This window comes from Vombatus ursinus, unplaced genomic scaffold (assembly GCF_900497805.2).
Source record: "Vombatus ursinus unplaced genomic scaffold, bare-nosed wombat genome assembly UNPS02014822.1, whole genome shotgun sequence".
NCBI classification, from domain to species: Eukaryota; Metazoa; Chordata; class Mammalia; order Diprotodontia; family Vombatidae; genus Vombatus; species Vombatus ursinus.
This window is the reverse complement of record NW_020954600.1, coordinates 2,765,929-2,784,291: the sequence shown is the minus strand read 5'-3', so window position 1 is coordinate 2,784,291 and position 18,363 is coordinate 2,765,929. Positions and strand designations below refer to the sequence as shown.

General features: G+C 43.9%; 1 pseudogene; it reads left to right on the top strand.

Moving 5' to 3' along the window:
- Nucleotides 1-461: 461 nt before the first annotated feature.
- Nucleotides 462-18,363, top strand: part of LOC114024624 — a 356,699-nt pseudogene continuing 338,797 nt past the window's right edge.

Here is an 18,363-nt window from a genome sequence, read left to right as displayed (position 1 = left end):
AGTCTATCTACCTGTCAATCTATCTACCTGTCAATCTATCTATTTATCTATCATCTATCTATCCATCCATGTATGTATCGATCTTCAGAGGTTTTCCGACCTTAAAGTGCTCCATAACTGCTAGCTAGTGTTATCATCGTTATTAACATAGTCGTTATTACTATCTTCATTGCTAGTGTTGTCCTGGGCATCGCAACTCTGTAAACTCGAGTCCAGAGAAGGAGGTGACTAGCCTACGGTCCCACGGCAGGTGGGGCAGGGAGGTCCCGCCCCAGGGCCCCAACGAGGGCCCAGGGAACGCTGGGCTGCAGGGAGGCAGGGGTCACGGGTCAAGAGGAGGCCGAGAGAGCAGCTGCGGCTGCGCGCCCGCGGGGCAACTTCCGCTTCCGGCTCCTCGACGTCATTTCCGCTTCCCCGCCTCCGGACTCTTTGCGCGGGGGGCCCAGAGGGTGTGAGGGAGGAGCGGAGCTGGGGAAGCGGGAGCGCGACCAGACCCCGGGCCCCGCCCCAGCCCCAGCCCGGCCCTGCCCGGCCCGGCCAACCCTCCCCTGCCGGCGCGGCGACCCCGCCCCGAGCGCCCAGCATGAAAGTGAGTGTGGGAGGGAGGCGGCCCCGGCTGGGCCCAGGGAGGGGGAGGGGACGGGGAGGGAGCCCGGAAAGTCAGAGGATGCGGAGCGTGGGAGGGGCTTTAGGACGCCGGGAGAGGATGTCCGAAGCTCCCGAGCCTCCCGAGGGCAGATCGTCCGAAAAGCAGGAGCTCTCCAAGCGAAGCAGAGGATCGGGAGAAGGGACCTAAGAGAGAACGTGCGGAGAAGAGATACGGGGTCTTAGAAAAGGGAATGGGGGAGGGGACCGCGAGAGCCGAGAAGGCTTAGAACCTCGTAGTGTGGAGAGCTCGTAGTCTCCATAACGCAGGGTCTTACAGGGGAACTTTGGAGCCCCTAATATCAGGGCTGGAAATGACCTCAGAGCGGGGAGTTTAGACGTACAACGTGAACGATAAGAGCTGGAAGGGACTATAGAACATAGAACGTAGAACATCCGAAATGGAAACGGCTTTAGCCATAGAAAATACATTGTCAGAGCTAGAAGGAACCTTAGATGTAGAGCAGAGAAAGTCAGGAGTTTTAAAGGTCTTCAAGTTACAGATGATCAGAACTGACGGAGATCTTAGAACTAAAAACATAGACTGTCAAAACTAGAAGGAATTCTTAGTCATAAAACATGAAATGTCAGAGTTTGGGGAGTATTGAAGACATAGAATGCCAGAGTTCAAAGGTATCTTAAAACATCAGAGAACATACAGTTTTGCAGCTGGAAGGGACCTTAGGACATAGAGCATTCGGAGCTGCAAGAAACCTAAGAACATAGAACGTCAGAGCTGGGAGGAACCTTAGAACATAGAATGTCAGAGCTGGGAGGGACCTTAGAACAGAGGATGTCGGAACTGGGAGGGACCTTAGGATATGGAATGTCAGAGCTGGGAGGGATCTTAGAACCTTAGAACACCCCTGCCTTAGAACATAGAATGTCAGTGCTGAGAGGGACCTTAGAATACAGAGTATCTGAGACAAAATACAAAATATCAGAACTGGAAGAGATTGTAAAGATTATCTTACCCAACTCCTTTATTTTACAGATGGGGAAAATGAGTCCCAGAAAAGACAAGTGACTTTTTTAGGACCACAAAGGTAGTACGGTGACATATCTAGAATTCCAATCCAGATCCTCTCATTTTGAACCTGGTGCTCATGCCACTACACAAGAATGATAAAGGGGGAGTATTTTATCTAAACTGTTTATCTTCTCCTTGCCTGCTACAAACTCTTTAGGAACTTAATACATTTTTGCAGAATTTATTATGGATCTGGACAGGTGCTTGTAAGTCAAACTGTCCATAAAATCTCAGTCAGAAGTGACCTTTGAGGCTTATTTTTATTTAGAAGTAGGCTGTCCCTGTGTAACATTCTCAGGAAATGGTCATCCAGATTGTCTTTGAAGCCCTCTGTAATGGTCAGTGTTGTGAAGTGGCAGCAATTCTGATTTGAAATTAGAGACCATGGAATTTTACCTTAGGGGCTCTAGGCCTAGTACTCAGCAGCTTGGTTACTGGGAACAAGGTGTTTCACCTTGATCCCAGGTTTTTAACACTAGACCCAGTATTTCTTCACTATATTTACATGACAGAGGGTGGAAGGAATGAGAAGTAGGAAATGGAGAGAAGAGAAGAAGAGGAGAAAAACATGGAATGATAGGGAGAAGAGAATTTCAGTGGGAAAGTGGGTCATTGAGAAAGTTAACAGAGGTGAAATGAGGACAGAGATATTCCCTTCTCCCCAACCACTAACCACTATTTTCTTGACAGACTTTGTTGGGCCTGTTGGACTAAGAGATGAGCTTGGGTTGGGGTTGGGGTTGGGGAATAAGACGTAGAAGATCTAAGAGGGGTATCCAATTAATGAGTTGTGAGCACCTGAGTCTGTAGTAGCCTCCAAGAAAGAGAAGGGAGATAAAGTGCAGCATGCTGTCCTAGGAGGGTTATTTTGTTGTATCACTACCAGGCTCTCCATCGATAATGTTAACATAGTCCTGGGTCTAATTGTCACACCTGTGCTCTCAGAAAAGTGTCTCTCCACCTAGATCTGTAGCTGTTTCTCTAGAGAACAGAGATAGCTGATCGAAGTGCTTCAGCACTTCTATTTTGGTATTCTTCTCATCTTAATTGAGATGTTAAGAGGAAAGTTAGTCACTGTGAAATGTGTCCAGGAAACCAGGTTTAACACATGAGTCATAGAAAAATAAAATGTTATGTTTACTGTAGATCTTTGTTATGCTTGTTAAGAACATGAGACACTTACTGGAGCTAGGGCCGAAGGCATTATTGTGGGATAAAATAACACTTTTATGAAAGACACGTGGGATAAATAGTCTGAATAGTCGTTATCTCCTGATGAACTGTTTCAAAGTTGCAGAATCTTAGAACCTCTGAGGAAGGGACCTCAGTGATCATGAGCATCATCATTATAATAAGTGTGTGTATGTGTATGTGTATATATGTATATATGACCTTAAGGTTTGCAGAGCACTTTATGGACATAGATACATAGACACATACATATGTGGTGTATCTTAGGATACTTAAAACGATCCTGTGAGTTACATGTTATAACATATTATAGATGAGGTAACTGTGTCCCAAAGAGGTTAAGTTGACCGGGGGTTATTCAGCTAATTTCCGAGACAGCATTCCTCCAAAGTACCCCACATTATCCCTTCCACCATACTGCCTCATCTAATCCAACTTGCACCTGATTAAAAATCCCTTCTAAAACATTACCAACAGTTGATCATCTAGTCTGTATTTGAATAGCACTAGTGAGAGGAACTTTACCTCATAAAGCAGCTCATTCCATTTTACAGGAAGTTTTTCCTTTTGAGCTCAAATCTGAGTTTCTAGTGAATACGCCCCCCTAAATCATCCCAAACATCCTTAATTGCAGCAGTTGCCCGGCAGCATTAAAGCCCATCTTCACGTCTCTACCAGCCCCACTCGTTTCTGTGCATAGTGACATCTTTGATGCTGTTTAGCCTGAATTCTTTTTTTTTGTAGGGTGCAGCCGAGGCCCCCAGGTAACTGAGAAGGTGGCGGAATCCTCTTAACTTGGTACAACTTGCAGTTTTGCTTGTGTAACGGACCGCATTCAGGGGGGAGAGATGCTGATGTTTTCTAAGGACTCATTCTAAGTCGGGAGAGTCAGTTACTAAAGTGAATTAAAAATTCTCACAGACACTTGGACCAGTCTTGTCCTCATTGCAACATCCCACGTGACTGTCTGAATTTGTGTACTGCTTCTGTGTAAATTTGGCAGATTTTTCACAGAAGGTTTTTGAAGAGTGGCCACTCCGTCTGATTGCACAGCAGTTGAATGGTGAAGTCTCACCTGCCTGTTGCTGTCTAAAGGCCTTAAACCAAGCGACATTTACTGTAGTATCTTGGCCTAGGACATGACAACTGTTCACTCTCCAAAAACCTGCACCAGTGGTGCACTCCATCCTGAAATGGTTGCCCAAGCATAGTGAATACATACCTGTCTGGTGGACTGGTTGAAGCTGTTCTCACTTAACACATTTCACCATGCAGACATGCATATTCAGGAGACCCGTCTCATCCCATTATTTAAAATGTGCCCAGTGTTGAATAAGAGCCACAGGACCTTGTATGTCATCATGCCTAACAAACAGCGGTCCAGAATTGTGTGCTCCCAGTGGTTCCCAAAGCACCCGCCCAACTGCCACAAGGCACAGCACCTGTGGGTTTGTTTGCCAGGAGCCTCTAGAGTTCTATAGCCCAGTTTCTAAAGCCCATTGACAAGGACAGTGATATATGAATCTCCTGCCATGTCTCCAAGGGTCTCTAGTAGCAGCACACAAATTCCTCACCAGCAGAGAGTTCAGAACACAACCATCTGCCAGTAAGATGGTAAGAACTAGGTTTGGGGACCAGTTTATTCCTGTGGTGGTATACTTCCATGAAGGCAAGAATATGGTGACGAGTATTTCCTTAGGGAACTCTTATGGTACAGTCAAGGCAGCACTCCTGTCTGGAGCGGTACAGTGCTTAAGAATCATTCTGCAGCAGGCTAGTCCTCATCCCAACCTTACCAAAGCCCCTTGGGAGTGCATAGAGGAATGGAATTTGAACTCCCACCCCATCTGCTATATAGCCTTCATGTTGTGTCTTCAGATTTCCACATTTTGAGGCCTTATGGCTTAAGGGGATTCAAGTTCAGGAGTAATACAGATGATCAGAATGCTACACATAATTGGTTCTGCTCTTTACCAAAAATATCTTCTGATGGTAACAAGAAGCTTGTCAGTTGTTGGAACAAATGTGCTGAGATAGGAGGGTATTACTTTGTTGTGGTTTTTTCTTTTCATTCTAAACACCAAAAAATAACATTTCTGTACACAAAGCAGAACCCAAAAGGATTGTGTATGAAACCTTTATTTAAATCTGTAAATCTTTACTTTATAACACTTGCTTTTAGAAGTGTTTATAATGATCCTACTTGTCTTTGCTTCCTTCTGAATGACCCTCTATTCTCTTCTGTGCATTTTGAAATGTTTCAGTGGCCCTCTTTTTTTGCATCACTATTGTTAATTCCCCCTTCTCCTTCACAACCTCTCAATTTAAAAAGCTAGAGAAAGAAAGAAAAAAAAGGTCCATGGAATGGGAATGCCTAGTCAAGCCAAACAAATCCAATCAGTGACCGTGACCAAACACGTCTCCTTCTTCACCCTGAGCCCTTCACCTATGTCAGGAGATGGGCAGCATGCCCCGTCGTGAGTTCTCTGGAGGCCTGGTTTATCACAAATTGATCAAATTCTCCAAGTCTTTCAAAATTGTTTTTCTTTACAGTTTTATTTTTTTTATAAATTATCCTAGTTTTGCTCATTTCATTTTGCCAGTTCAGGATTCTCTAAAATGATCTCTTTCATCTTAAGGGACAACAGTGTTTTGTTACAACCTGTTGAGCCATTCCCTAATTGGGACGGGATTACCTTGAAAAACTGTTTATCTTCTTAGTTTGGTAATAAATTGTTTTGATGCCCTATTTTCAGTTCACCTTATTTATTGACTCTCCCTCTTACAAATACACACAGCACACTGCAACTTGACTCTGAAAGCATAGGAAGACTTGTTTGTACAGTTAGCAGACTTGATGTAAAATTCATTAGAGTGTTTCCTTTGTGTCTGGAGCGAAATGATGGTGCTAATAAAAATGCTTTTTAAATTAGTGTGGGTTTTTTTTTTAATCATGAACAGCAGAATGTTAGCAGTTCACTGGCTACTCAGTCATTTATCTAAATGAAGACGGCAGCTAAATTGTATGTGTAGACATTGAGTAAAGTTGATGAGTAAGTGAGATTAAGATGAAATCATAGGATTACATTTTTAATTAGTTTACAGCTTTAACAACTAGTCTCACTGATACAGTGATTGAGTGTCTGCTTAGGCCTGTCTGGAAATAATGGAGTTCTACTCAGCTCTGAAAATTATGTGAACGTGTGTGGGTGAGTGTATACACACACCCGCGCGCGCACACACACATATACATGTATCTATATTTTTATATATATATATATATATATATATATATATGCGCACACACATATATATGCATATATATTGTGTGTGGCTAAATATTTTATACCCTTGGCAACCTTCATCCCTCTCCTTTCCAGGCATCATAAGGCAGTCAGGGTCTTCAGCAGCCTTGGCGGATAGGTGTCAGTGCATTTGAGTACTAGAGTCAAGGAAGTCTTGAGTTCAAATCCTTCCTCAATCATTTATGAGCTGTGTGAACCAGGGCAAGTCATTTAACTTCTGAACCTCAGTTTCTTCATCTGTAAAGTGGGGATAATGATAGCACCTATCTCACAGAGTTGAGAAGGTTAAACTAAATGATACTGTAATGCACTTTGTCTTTTTTTTTGGGGGGGGGAAGGTGAGGCAGTGGGGTGAAGTGACCTGCCCAGGGTCACACAGCTAGTAAGTGTCGAGTGTCCGAAGGCATATTTGAGCTCAGATCTTACTGAATTCAGGGCCGGTGCTCTATCCACTGTGCCATCTAGCTGCCCCTGTAAAGTACTTTTTAAATCTTAAAACACCCTATGCACGTTAGTTATTATTTTGTATCCACATGAAGGGGAAGGGGTGCTATGTGTGTGAATAAGGGTGCAGCCAACTACCCTGTCACAGGGCCATGGCCAGTTTACCTCAGCTACCCTGGACACCAGAGTAGTTTATACAAGGAGAACTTATAAACAGTGACTGGGCAGGGTTCAGCAATTAAGATGGACTCTAAAACTCTTCTCTTTAAAAAAAATTCTATCCTGTGGAATCTTCACAAATTCGCATTCTTCAAAGAAACTTCTAGTTATGCTCCATCTATGAGGCAGACGTGGAGGAAGGAGCTATGGATTTGTAGGCAGAGTTTAAATTCTGACTTTTAGCATCTGTACTGCCCGTGTGACTTTGGACAGACCACTTTTCATCTGTGGTTCTTAGTTTCCTTATTTGTAAAATGAGGGGATTAGATAAAATTATCCCTAAGGTGCCTTCCACCTCTGAGTCATAGAGTCCTAGGTCATATAAGGTTAGAGCTAGCAATGACAGCCTCAAAAACTCTGGGGTGTAATAGAAGAGCTGTGAGCTGAAAAGTGAGAGACTTCATTTCTGGTCCCTCTTGTCACCTACTCGCTGCATGACCTTGGGCAAGTCGTTTTTCCTTTCTGGGTCTCAGTCTTTCTTAGAAAGCAGGGGTGGTTGGACACAATCGATCGGAGTTCTTATCCTGAAGTCTGCAGCTCTCCATCGGGTTCAGTGATAGGGGTTCAGCTCTTGAATTTTAATTAAAAAAAATTATATCTTTATTTTCACAAACCTGTAACTGAAATTTAGTGTATCTTTCAAAAATATTCCAAGAAGAGGGTGTCTAATCTTCAACAGACTGCCAGATGGGCCCATGACACAAAAAATGGTTAAGCATGCCTGGACTCAGTGATGTCTAAGGCCCCTTCCGTCTGTGAACTTGTAGAATTCTAAATGTAACATTTGTGCCATGGGGCTGCTTTTCTGATTTCATTAAAAATTCATTCTTCTCCAAAATCTGATTTTTCTTTTTGTGGGAGGGAGTAGCAAGCAGGCTAATTTCTTTTGAAGCCTGTTCCTAAGGGCTGCCTGCTAACTGGTGTCTGATGTATGCATCGTAATAACTCCTTTACCCTAATAGCGCTTGACCATATTATATCATTTTATTAAAGATTCTTCCTGATAACTGGAGAATGGCAGGAGCTAGCAATTGATGCTGTTTGTGTTGGCATGAAGCCGAGATCAAGAAGCTTTGATTTATTCATAAGCTGCAGGTTGGGATTTGGATTCTGGCTACTTGCCACCTGTGGGATGGGAGGTATATGACTTCTCTTTGGCCCCAGTTTGTTCATCTGTGAAATGAGGAGGTTGGACTAGTTGACCTCAAATGTATCTTCTCTATCCAGACCCATGAGCTCTAAGGTGCCTTCCCATGGTAAATCCTCTGATTTGAAAGAATTAGGGGAGCCTCAAGGTGGTTCTATTACCTGGTGCTAAGACCCAAGTATATTATACATGCAATGGCTAATACTCTATAACCATTTATTAGGCACCTACTTTGTGCCAGGTGTGATGCTAGGTGCTGGGGATACAATGAAAAAGTGAAATAATATCTGCCCCCTAGGAGCTTACATTCACCCTTTAAGCCCTCCAGCTGTTCCAGACCTGAGCAGATAAAAATATCCCCTTTCCAGATATACTTCAAAGGTTATCCTTTCTTCACCCCTTTTCCTCCTTCAAGGTTGCTACTGATGTTCATTTTATTTATTTTTTAAGTTTTATTGATAGCTTTTTACACCATAGTCATTTCCCTTTATACCATCCCACCCTCAATCCCCTTGAACCCACCCTTATAATGGAAAAGCAGTTGAGAAAAAGCAATTGACCAAGCAACTGCATCTGCCAGCTTGTTACATCCTCCAGTGCCCTCACCTCTGCAGACTGAGGGAAGACTGCTTCATCCTCTGTTCTCCTGGAATGAGATCGGCCTCAGGTCATGTTTATTAACTTTATTGTAGGCATTGTTTATGTTGTTCTCCTGGTTCTCATTTCCCTGATGTTCATTTTAGTTTGATTTTCACCTGCGTGCAAGTGTGTGACTGTGTAGATTGGAGACAGTGTGATTCCTGTGCCTGGCACATAGCAGACAGTTAATAATGGCTTGTAGAATTGAATTGCAGCTGTTATTCTGCACTCTAGGGATAGCTGTCATGGTCACTGAGGTAGGTGGCACCGTTATTATTGACTTTCCACTTTACGTTTGAGGAAAGTGGGATGCAGAAAGGCCAAGAGATTTGCCCCTGATCCCCATCTCTCCCATCCACCCTTTTTGAATTGACATTTTTAAAGGATACAACAGATTTTGTCATTCCCCTGTCCGAGAATTATCATTGATTCCCCCTTCTTGCCCCTAGGATAAAGTGCAAACTCCCTTATTTGGCATTTAAAGTCTCTCACCCCACCTGCCTTTCCAGACTAATTATGCATTACTTTTCTTCCCTTCTTTTTATGGTCTAGCAGTTGACCTGTTTGCTATCCTTCATACACAACATTCTGTCTCTCCCTCTATGCCTTTGAATGTGCTGTCTGTCCTCCGTGTTTAGAATGTTACAGGACAGAGATGTCCTTCCTTCTGCTTCTTAGAAACCCTGTCTCACTTCAAGAGTTATCCCAAGTGCGAACTCTTTTAGGAGGCCTTTCTTAACTCCCCCAGTTGTTAATGCCCACCTCCAATCATTTTATATTCATGTACCATCTATGTTCCCTTCTCTCACAGTGGGGTCCCTGTAATAGCTAGCCCAGATTTAATGAGCCGTGTACACTCAAAACAATAGCTCTGAGCCCCTACTGGTGTGGTTACTTTTTCCCTAGTCAGCCAAAGGAGACAATTAGTTGAAAGCAAAGGCATTTAATGAAATAGCATAGAAAAAAACATTTACAGTAGAACATTTTCCCATAAATGCAGGGTATACTCTCCAACAAATAAACAGTACCAGTGGAGAGAATGGACCTGGAAAATGATTATGTGTGAAGGGACAACTTATACTTCTGATATTGCATGATCCTGGATTCTTTCTGGTGATGACATTGTGCTTTTCTCAATAAACTATCACTGTTCCACCAGGCTTATTGGACTTGCTCCATTCTGAGCACAGCCTCTCTCCTAGGCCTATTCCTCAGTGGGTGGGTCTTATTCTCTCTACAGGGCCAGCTCAGTCATCTCAGCCTTAGTAGTCTAAGGTGTAATAGCTAAAACCTCTGTTTGAGGACAGGCTAACACCTCTTTATTCATAGCCATAGCACATGGGCAGGGTATGCCATCAGGGTATGCCTGGAGTAAACAATACCTTCTCAGTCTCCTTTGCTGGATCTTCATCCAAGTCATGCCCCTAAAAATGGGTGTCAGGGCTTTATCCTGGGCCACCTTCTCTTCTCCCTCGATACTGTGCCACTTGGTGATCTCATCAGCCCCCACAGATTTCAGTTATCACCTCTATGTTGATGATTCTCAGATCTACATATGATGCCTTAACCTCCCTCCCAACCTCTAGATTTGCATCTCCCACTGACTATCAGACATCTTGAACTGGAAGTCCCCTAGACATTTTAAATTCAACATGTCCAAAACTGAATTCATTATCTTTTCCCCCAAATCATCCTCCTTCCTGAATTTCCCTATTACTGTTAATGGCACTATCATCCTCCAGTCCCCCATGCCTGCAACCCAGTTGTCCTCCTCATTCTCCTTTCCAATATCCAATCTGTTACTAAATTCTATCAATTTAACCTTTGTTATATTTCTTGTATGCTCCCCCGTCTCTCCTCTGATACTGCCACCATCCTGGGGCAGGCCTTATCACCTCCTACCTGGACTATTGAAATAGCTGCTAGTTGGTCTCCCTGCCAACAATCTCTTCCCACTAATCCATCCTTCACTCAGCTGTCAATCTAATCTTCCTAAGGAGCAGACCTGACTATGTGCACATCACACACTCTCCCATTCACTCAGTTCCAGTGGCTGCTTATCACCTTCAGGATCAAATATAAAATCCTGTTTGGCATTCACAGCCCTTCACAACATGGCTCCCTCCTACCTTTCCAGTCTTCTTATACTTTACCCCCAATGACATCCTCTATAATTCAGTGACACTGGCCTCTTGCTGTTCTTCCAATGAGACACTCTGTCTCTCAGCTCTGGGCATTTTCCCTGGCTGTTCCCCGTGCCTGGAACGCTGTCCCTCCTCATCTCTGCCACCTGGGCTTCCCTGGCTTCCTTCAAGTCTCAGCTAAAATTCCACCTTCTACCAGCAGCCTTGCCTGATTCACCTTGATGCCAGTGACTTCCTTCTGTTGATTATCTCCAATTTATCCTGTTTCTATCTTGTTTGGATGTTGTGTCGCTGTAAACTGTGAACTCCTCAAGCTCAGGGACTATTTTATCTTTATGTCCAAGCGCTTAGCACCGTGCTTGGCTCATAGTGGCCCTTAGCAGGAACATAAGCTTGCCTAAGGAAGCAGGGTCAGTGTTCTCTTCTCACTTTACCTAAATTCTGTCTCTGTTGTGCATACTGGTAAGCCCTGTGTGTTCTGGTGCTGTATTTTATTATTTTTCGTTTTGTTTAGCCAGAGAAAATCAGGCTCCCTATGTTTATACATGTCCTGTATTTTATGAGCATGCTATACCACCCCAAGCAGAACAGAAGTTCCCTGAGGGCTGGAACAGCCTGTGTGTTCATATCCCTATAGTGTCTGGCACATAGTAGGTGCTCAGGAAAGACAATTGATAAGGCCAGTAAGTGTCAAAAGAAGAATCCCAATTGAGGTCAATAGAGTCCTGGTCCGGTGCTTGCCATCTGCCTTGCTGCCCGGCAATCATTCCATGTACAGATTCCGGATTCTCTTTTTAAATTCCCATCTCCTGCATATACGATGCTGGCACGAAGCCCTTTCTGTGTGTGAGTGACCCACAGCACTGAACACCAGGGAGCCAAAGACTCCTTCCTCCCTTGTAAAATCTGTACGTGGCTGCCGGAGACTTAGCAGAATGTATCTTGGATTCAGGAGCTGAAAAGCACAGAATACTTAATACAACTTTTTCTCCAACCAATCTGTCTCAAATGGAAGGGAAATAAAGAGTACTGACTTCAGATTATTCATGTCATTGAAAACACTCCTGGATAACATGGTTTATACTGCCTGGCACATAGTAGATACAAAATAACACTCATTGAACTGAAGTGATGTATGTATCCTAGCTGTGGTAGTAGTAGTGATAATAGTTTGCTTTTATATAGGACTTTTAGATTCACAAAACTCTCTGTCAAGAGTTTGGATCCTCAGAAGTAGGTGTTACTTCCCCAAAGAAATGACTTTCTCCTGACCAAACCAACCCCTTCCCCTGATGCCGTCCCTCCTGTGCCCTCTGGCAGATTGCCTCCCATCGTTCTCTTTCCCAGGTCTTCTCTCATCCCTGTTGTCAGCAGGCACGCTCAGGTCTCCCGTGTCCTCGATGCCCCCCACCCCCACTTGACCTTACCGTCCTCTCAAGCTGACATACTGGCTCTCTTTCCTTTCACAGCCAGACTCCTAGAGAACTGCTCGGCCTCATTGTCCCCATCTGTAAGGTGGGGATAATAACAGTATCGACCTCCCAGGCTTGTGGGAGTCGAGTGAGATAGCCTGTGCAAAGTGCTTTACGAATTGGGGAGCACTATATAAATGCTGGCCATCATTATCCCACTCTTGCTCTTCCTCCTCCTCTTCCTTGTCATCTCTAGGATCACACACGCACTCCTCTGTTTGGCATTTAAAGCCTGTCTCCATCTGGCTCCAGCCTGCTCTTTAATCTTTATCCTGTATTACGCCCCTCCATGTGCTCTTTGGTACAGTGCTCAGTGTTCCATCTCTGTGCCCTTCCTCCGGCCATCTGCTCTGCCTCGAATGCCTCTTCACCCCTTTGCCTTACATAATCCCCAGTTTCCTTCAAAGAGCAGCCCAAACACCAGTTTCCACAAGGAGCCTATCTTAATCCTTTTCCCCTCCCAGATGCTACATCAGGGAGCAGATTCTCCTACTCTTAGTAGTTACTTTACTTACTTATTAAACCTTTTTTTCCACAGCATTTACAGATGGAAGGGACTTTAAAGATCATTAAATCTAATCCTCTCCTTTGTAGTCTAGAGAGGGCAAATGATTAACCCAAGGTCTCACCCAGCCAGCCAGTAAGTGACAGAGTCTGGATTAGAACCCAGCTCTGTCTTCCTACTCTAGTATTCCTTCTCTACAGTCTCAAGGACTTAAGGCTTACTTATCTTTGTATCTTTCTCAATGTCCAGTACAGTGCTTTGCATGTGTAGGCACCTACCGTGTGCCAGGGATTATGTTAGATGCTAGGGATTACAAGACAAAGAGGGGAAGCCAAACCCTGGTTTCTCAAAGGCTCCATCTGTGGAACTTGAGCTAGGAAGACCCCCAGGTACAGGCCCAGTGGCCTCAGGTGGGCTGCCCCAGGAGCCAGGCCCACTGACTGTGAAGAGGCTATCTCCAGCTGGGTCCACAGGTATGATTTTTTTCCCTCTATAGCAGTTCTCAAAGACTCTTTCATAAGTAGTAGATTTGTCTTTTGGTAGAAACAGATGAAATTGTTCTCTGAGAATTGAAGTAAGTTCATTTCTCTAGTGTTTTCTGGTATCCAAAACACTTAGCTCATAAAAACCCTGTTGGGTAGGGCGTGTAACGGTCACTGTCTCTATTTGAGAGGTAAGATGAGGTCCCTTGCCACTCTCAGTTTCTGTGGGTCTCTGAGACCCAGCCTTAGTGAGGTGAGATGACTTTTCTACATAGCCAGGAAATGTCCAGACCAGGACTTGAACCCAGGTCTCCTGCCCCTTGGGCCGGTGTTATCTCCACTATCCTCCTCATAGCAGATTTCCTCTTCTGGGCATTCTTTCCTGACCTGTGACATGGTTTCTTAAATCCTTTGGGTGTATCTGTGGTTGCATGTATTTTATAGACATCACGTTACAGCAGTGTGTGGGTCTGCTTGGGTGTGTTTGGTCAGCTGTTTTTCAGACAGTCACTGCCACATGGGGGAGGCTTCATGATATGAGACATGGAAGATGATGAGATGACACACAGCTCTTTATGTGAAATTTGCTGCTTGTGTCCACGTGTGGCGCATCAGTGAATCACAGGGGAAAGTAAATAACTCACTTGAAAATGTCTTTGCCTCAGAAAAACTCTCTGGGCCAAAGACGAGAGGCACAGTCTCTTGTCCCTGAGGGTCTAAGGTAAAGATGGTCAGATGAGAGAAGAACACTCTGTTAGGAGACCCAGAGTTTAAAGGACTTAATAGATACCCTGTGATATTTAGAGACAGTTCAAGCTAATTAGTCAGTCTGGACTCAGAATATCAGTGGAGAAGGATGCCAGAACACAGACTGTCAGAACTGGAAAAGCTCTGAGAACATGGAATTGCAGAGCTGGAGAGAGCCTTAGCGCCCAGGCAGTAGGATGTCCCCCCAGGAAGGGACCTTAGCTCCCAGAAGCTGAAATGCTGGAGCAGAACGTGACCTTTCATCCCAATCCAGTTTTGTGGATAGGAAAGCTGAAGGTCAGAAATGACTCCCCACAGGTGCTACCACCTGGAGAAGAACTGACAGGATCAGAACTTTGTCCTGGTGTGCTGATCAATGCCCTCTGCGATGATTGCTGATGTTCCTCTGGGCAGTGATGCTCTGTGGGCAGCACTGGAATCTTTTTGTTAACCTTCCTCCTCCGAAAGTGAATTCTGGAGTTTTATTTCTGGGAAGATTGATGGTTCAGAACATAGTCGACTGTCCAACATGATTTATTTTATATCCTGTTTATGAATTAGGACATGTTTGTAGTGAAAGGATAATTTAGATGAGGATGAGGCTACTGGAAAATATAAAAGGATAATTGAATCTCAAAGTCTATTAAACACTGTTGTCTTACATCTTGCAGCATGGCATTTTATAATAGGGCCCAACCTGACTTCTGCATTCAGTTTCTTCCTACCTGTTCCTCCCCTTCTTCATTACATTTCAGGAAATTAGATTTCTTCTTCCCACTTGTTCTTTCCCTCTTTGGGGGCCTGGGCAAGTAAAGGGAGGATCATTAATCCAAAATTGCAAAAAGGCCATTGATTGAATTTCTACAGAATTAATGTAGCTTAATAGAAAATGTCCTAGATTTCAAATCCAAGGGCTTGAATTCAAACCTTGTTTCTGTTACTTATTTCCTGTGGGAGATTAGGCAAATCATTGCTTCTGTCTGGGTGTCAGTTTTCTCCTCTGTAAAATCAGGGTGTGGACTACGTGACATCTAAGGTCCCTTACAGGCTTCCAAGCAGAATCAACATCAGCGAACAGGGGGCAGCAGCAGAGAGGCAGATGGAGGTTTGATATCAGGGAAAAAGTCCTAACAATGAATGCTGCCCAGCAGTGGAGTGGGCAGCCTTTTGGGTAGGAGCAGGTTCATGCTCACTAAGCAGAAGTCAGTTACATTGTAGTGGGCACTCCTTTTCATGGACCTGTTGGATGGGAAGTTGCCAACTCTAACATTTGGTAATACTCTAAGTCATCATTCCACAAGCTAGATAGATGGACATCCCTTGGAGATAAGACTGCCAAAGCACCCTCTTCTGCCCAGCAATGGGATTTCTGAAGGTACTGTTTTCTTTTCAAACTGTTTTACAGAACAGCTGGACCAGTTCACAGTTTCACCAATAGTGCGTTGATGTATCTTTTCTCATAGCTCTTCCAGCATTTGTCATTTCCCTTTTTTGTCAGCTTTGCTAATCTAATGTATGTGAGGCAGAACCTCAGCATTGTTTTAATTTGCATTTTTCTAAGTATTAGTGATTTGGAGCTTAGTGACCATTGATAGCTTGGATTTCTTCCTCTGAAATTGCCTATTCCTGTCTTTTGACCATTTATCAGTTGGGGAGTGGTTATTATTCTTATAAATTTGAAAAAATTTCCTGTCTTAGAAATGAGACCTTTATCAGAAAAACTTGCTGCAAAGTGCTGTTTATCTGATTCTCTTCTAATTTTAGCCAAATTGGTTTTGTTTGTGCAAAAATTTTTAAATTTTTGTCTAATCTAAATTGTTTATTTTATCTCATGTGAACCTTTCTATCTCTTGTTTGGTCATAAACTCTTTCCCTATCCATAGATCTGACAGGTACTTTCTTCTGTGCTCCTCTGATTAGTTTATGATGTCACCCTTCACGTCTAGGTCATGTGTGCATTTGTAACTTGACTAGGTATGTGGTATGAGATATTGGTCAGTGCCTACTTTCTGCCAGACTGCTTTCCAGTTTGCTCAGTGGTTTTTGTCGAACAGTGACTTCTTGCCTCCAATGGCTAGGATCTTTGGGTTTGTCAAATACTTACTTCTTCTGTTCCACTGATCTCTGTTTCTTGTCTCTTACCAAATTGTTTGGATGATTATTGCTTTGTAGTATAGTTTGAGATCTGGTGTTATGAGGCCTGACAGGGTATTTTTCCTGGTTGGCCCTTGTCATCTGAAAAAACCTGGAAGCTTCTGCCTTGGGACTTGAAAAACTGGCTTTGTCCAAGGGTTTTATCACTTGCCTCCAGTGTCTTGTACTTCATGTAGAAGAACCACTGGACATGTTCTGCTTGACCCAGAGGGCAGAGCTAGGACCAGTAACTAGACGCAGCAGAGACACAGCTTTAGGCTGGATGTCAGAAAGGACTTCCTAACGATAAGAGGGGTCTGAAAGTGGTGGGAGCTGCCTGGGGAAGGAGTGCATTCCCCCTCATCAGAGGTCTTCAGGGGAAGGCCGGAGGACCACCTGTCAGGTTTGATTGTCCAGGGGAATCCTTTTCAGGAATGAATTAGACTGGATGACTGCTGAGATCCTTGTCAGCACTGGACTTGTGAGATTTTTAGGTGGTGCAGTGGAGAGAAAGCTAACGTGGAGTCAGAAAGACCTGGTTCAGATCCTGCCTCAGCAGGTACACGCTGTGCGTCCCTGGGCAAGTCGCTTACCCTCTGCCTGCCTCCATTTATTAATTTGTAAGATGGGGATAATAGGAGCATTGTAAGGATCAAATGAGATAGTATTGATAAGCTTTTTGCAAATCTGAAAGCACTATATAAATGCTTGTTATTAGTCTGATTCTAGAACTGCCCTCATCTCTGCTGAGCAGTAGGCAATATCACCAGTCCAACCTTAAGGTCGTTTCTTTTGAGCAAGTGGCAAAATCCTGTGACCTGATGGCAAATCGTGTGACTTTAGGCAAGTCACTCAGCCTTGTTTGGTCTCATCTCTGTGTCACTGTAAGCACACTGTCCTCCCCATCTTCCTAGGAAGGTGGGAGGCAAGGCTTATTAACTCTGTTTTACACATGGGGAAACTAAGGCAAAGAGGCTCTGGCTTTAGAGGTCTCCTGACTTCAGATGGAGCTTTCTTCCTATTATACCATGTCCCTTCTCCAACAAGAAGCCAAGTAGAATAGTGAGCAGAACCCTAGAGGTGAAGCCAGGAAGACCTGAGTTCAAATTCTGCCTCAGACACATACTAGCTGTGTGATTCTGGGTGAATCTCTTAACCTTTCTCATCCTCAGTTTCTACATCCTTAAAATGGGGATAACAGTAGCATCCATCTCCCTTGGTGGTTGTGAGGACCAAATGAGGTAATATATAAATAAAGCACTTTGCAAATCTTAAACTTGAACATAACACAGTGTCCCAAAAGTTTTGGTGCAGTTTTAAGCTTTGAGAGCTTCAAACTGGTACTATCGAAGATGCCTTCCGTGATTTGTAATGCAGTACAAAATATTATTTCTTTTTATAGACAAGGTAGGGCTTCCAAATAAGTTCTTCATGAGATAAGACTAGAAACATCAGATTAGTCAATGTATTAATAGCATATACTAATCACCTGTTGTATACCAGGCATTGCACTTGAGGATATAAAGACAAAAGTGAAACATTATAATTATAATGCCCATTTCTCTAACTGTCTCTTGTTTACAAAGCTGGTCCTCACATCTACAGACAGAATGGGCTGATAGTACAAGTATCTCTCTACGTCTGGGGTGTGGGGAGGCACCAGGAGAGGATCTAACCTGTGATTTCAGCAGTTGGGGGCATTCACTGATGCTTCTTAGTGACTGGGAATTTCAGAGAGTTGCCTGAACGCTCAAGTGTTCCTGGGCCTCAGCCCTGATCTCACAGCTGCAAGGCATCAGAGGCCTAAACCCAGGGCTTTCTGGCTCCAAGACTGGTCCTTTTCCACCCTCCTGTCTCCTGATCTAAGTGTCACTACAGTGGCTTGCTCATTAGTCATACAGCTAGGAGCCATCCTCGTCAGGATTCACACTCAGCTCCATTCTGCCTCTTGTGTATAAGTCTGGAGCTCTCTGCGGGCACCTCGGCTGCTTCCCTGGGCACTATGCATGTGTTGGGGTTTCAGTTTCCTGTTTCCGTCCTGATTTTTATCACTATATTTTTATTCTCCCTTACAGTTGGAGAAAGCAGAAGGATATATTTCATCTGTCCTTGACTCTGTTTATAATCACAAATATGAAAGGAAGAGAAAGAGATTGAGTTTATAGGGTTGCTTCTTTGTGTCTCCTAATTTATCTCTCTCCGGCAGCAGTAGACTGAGCAGGCTTTCCTCTTTGTTTCAGGTGTGGGAAGCTGAAATATG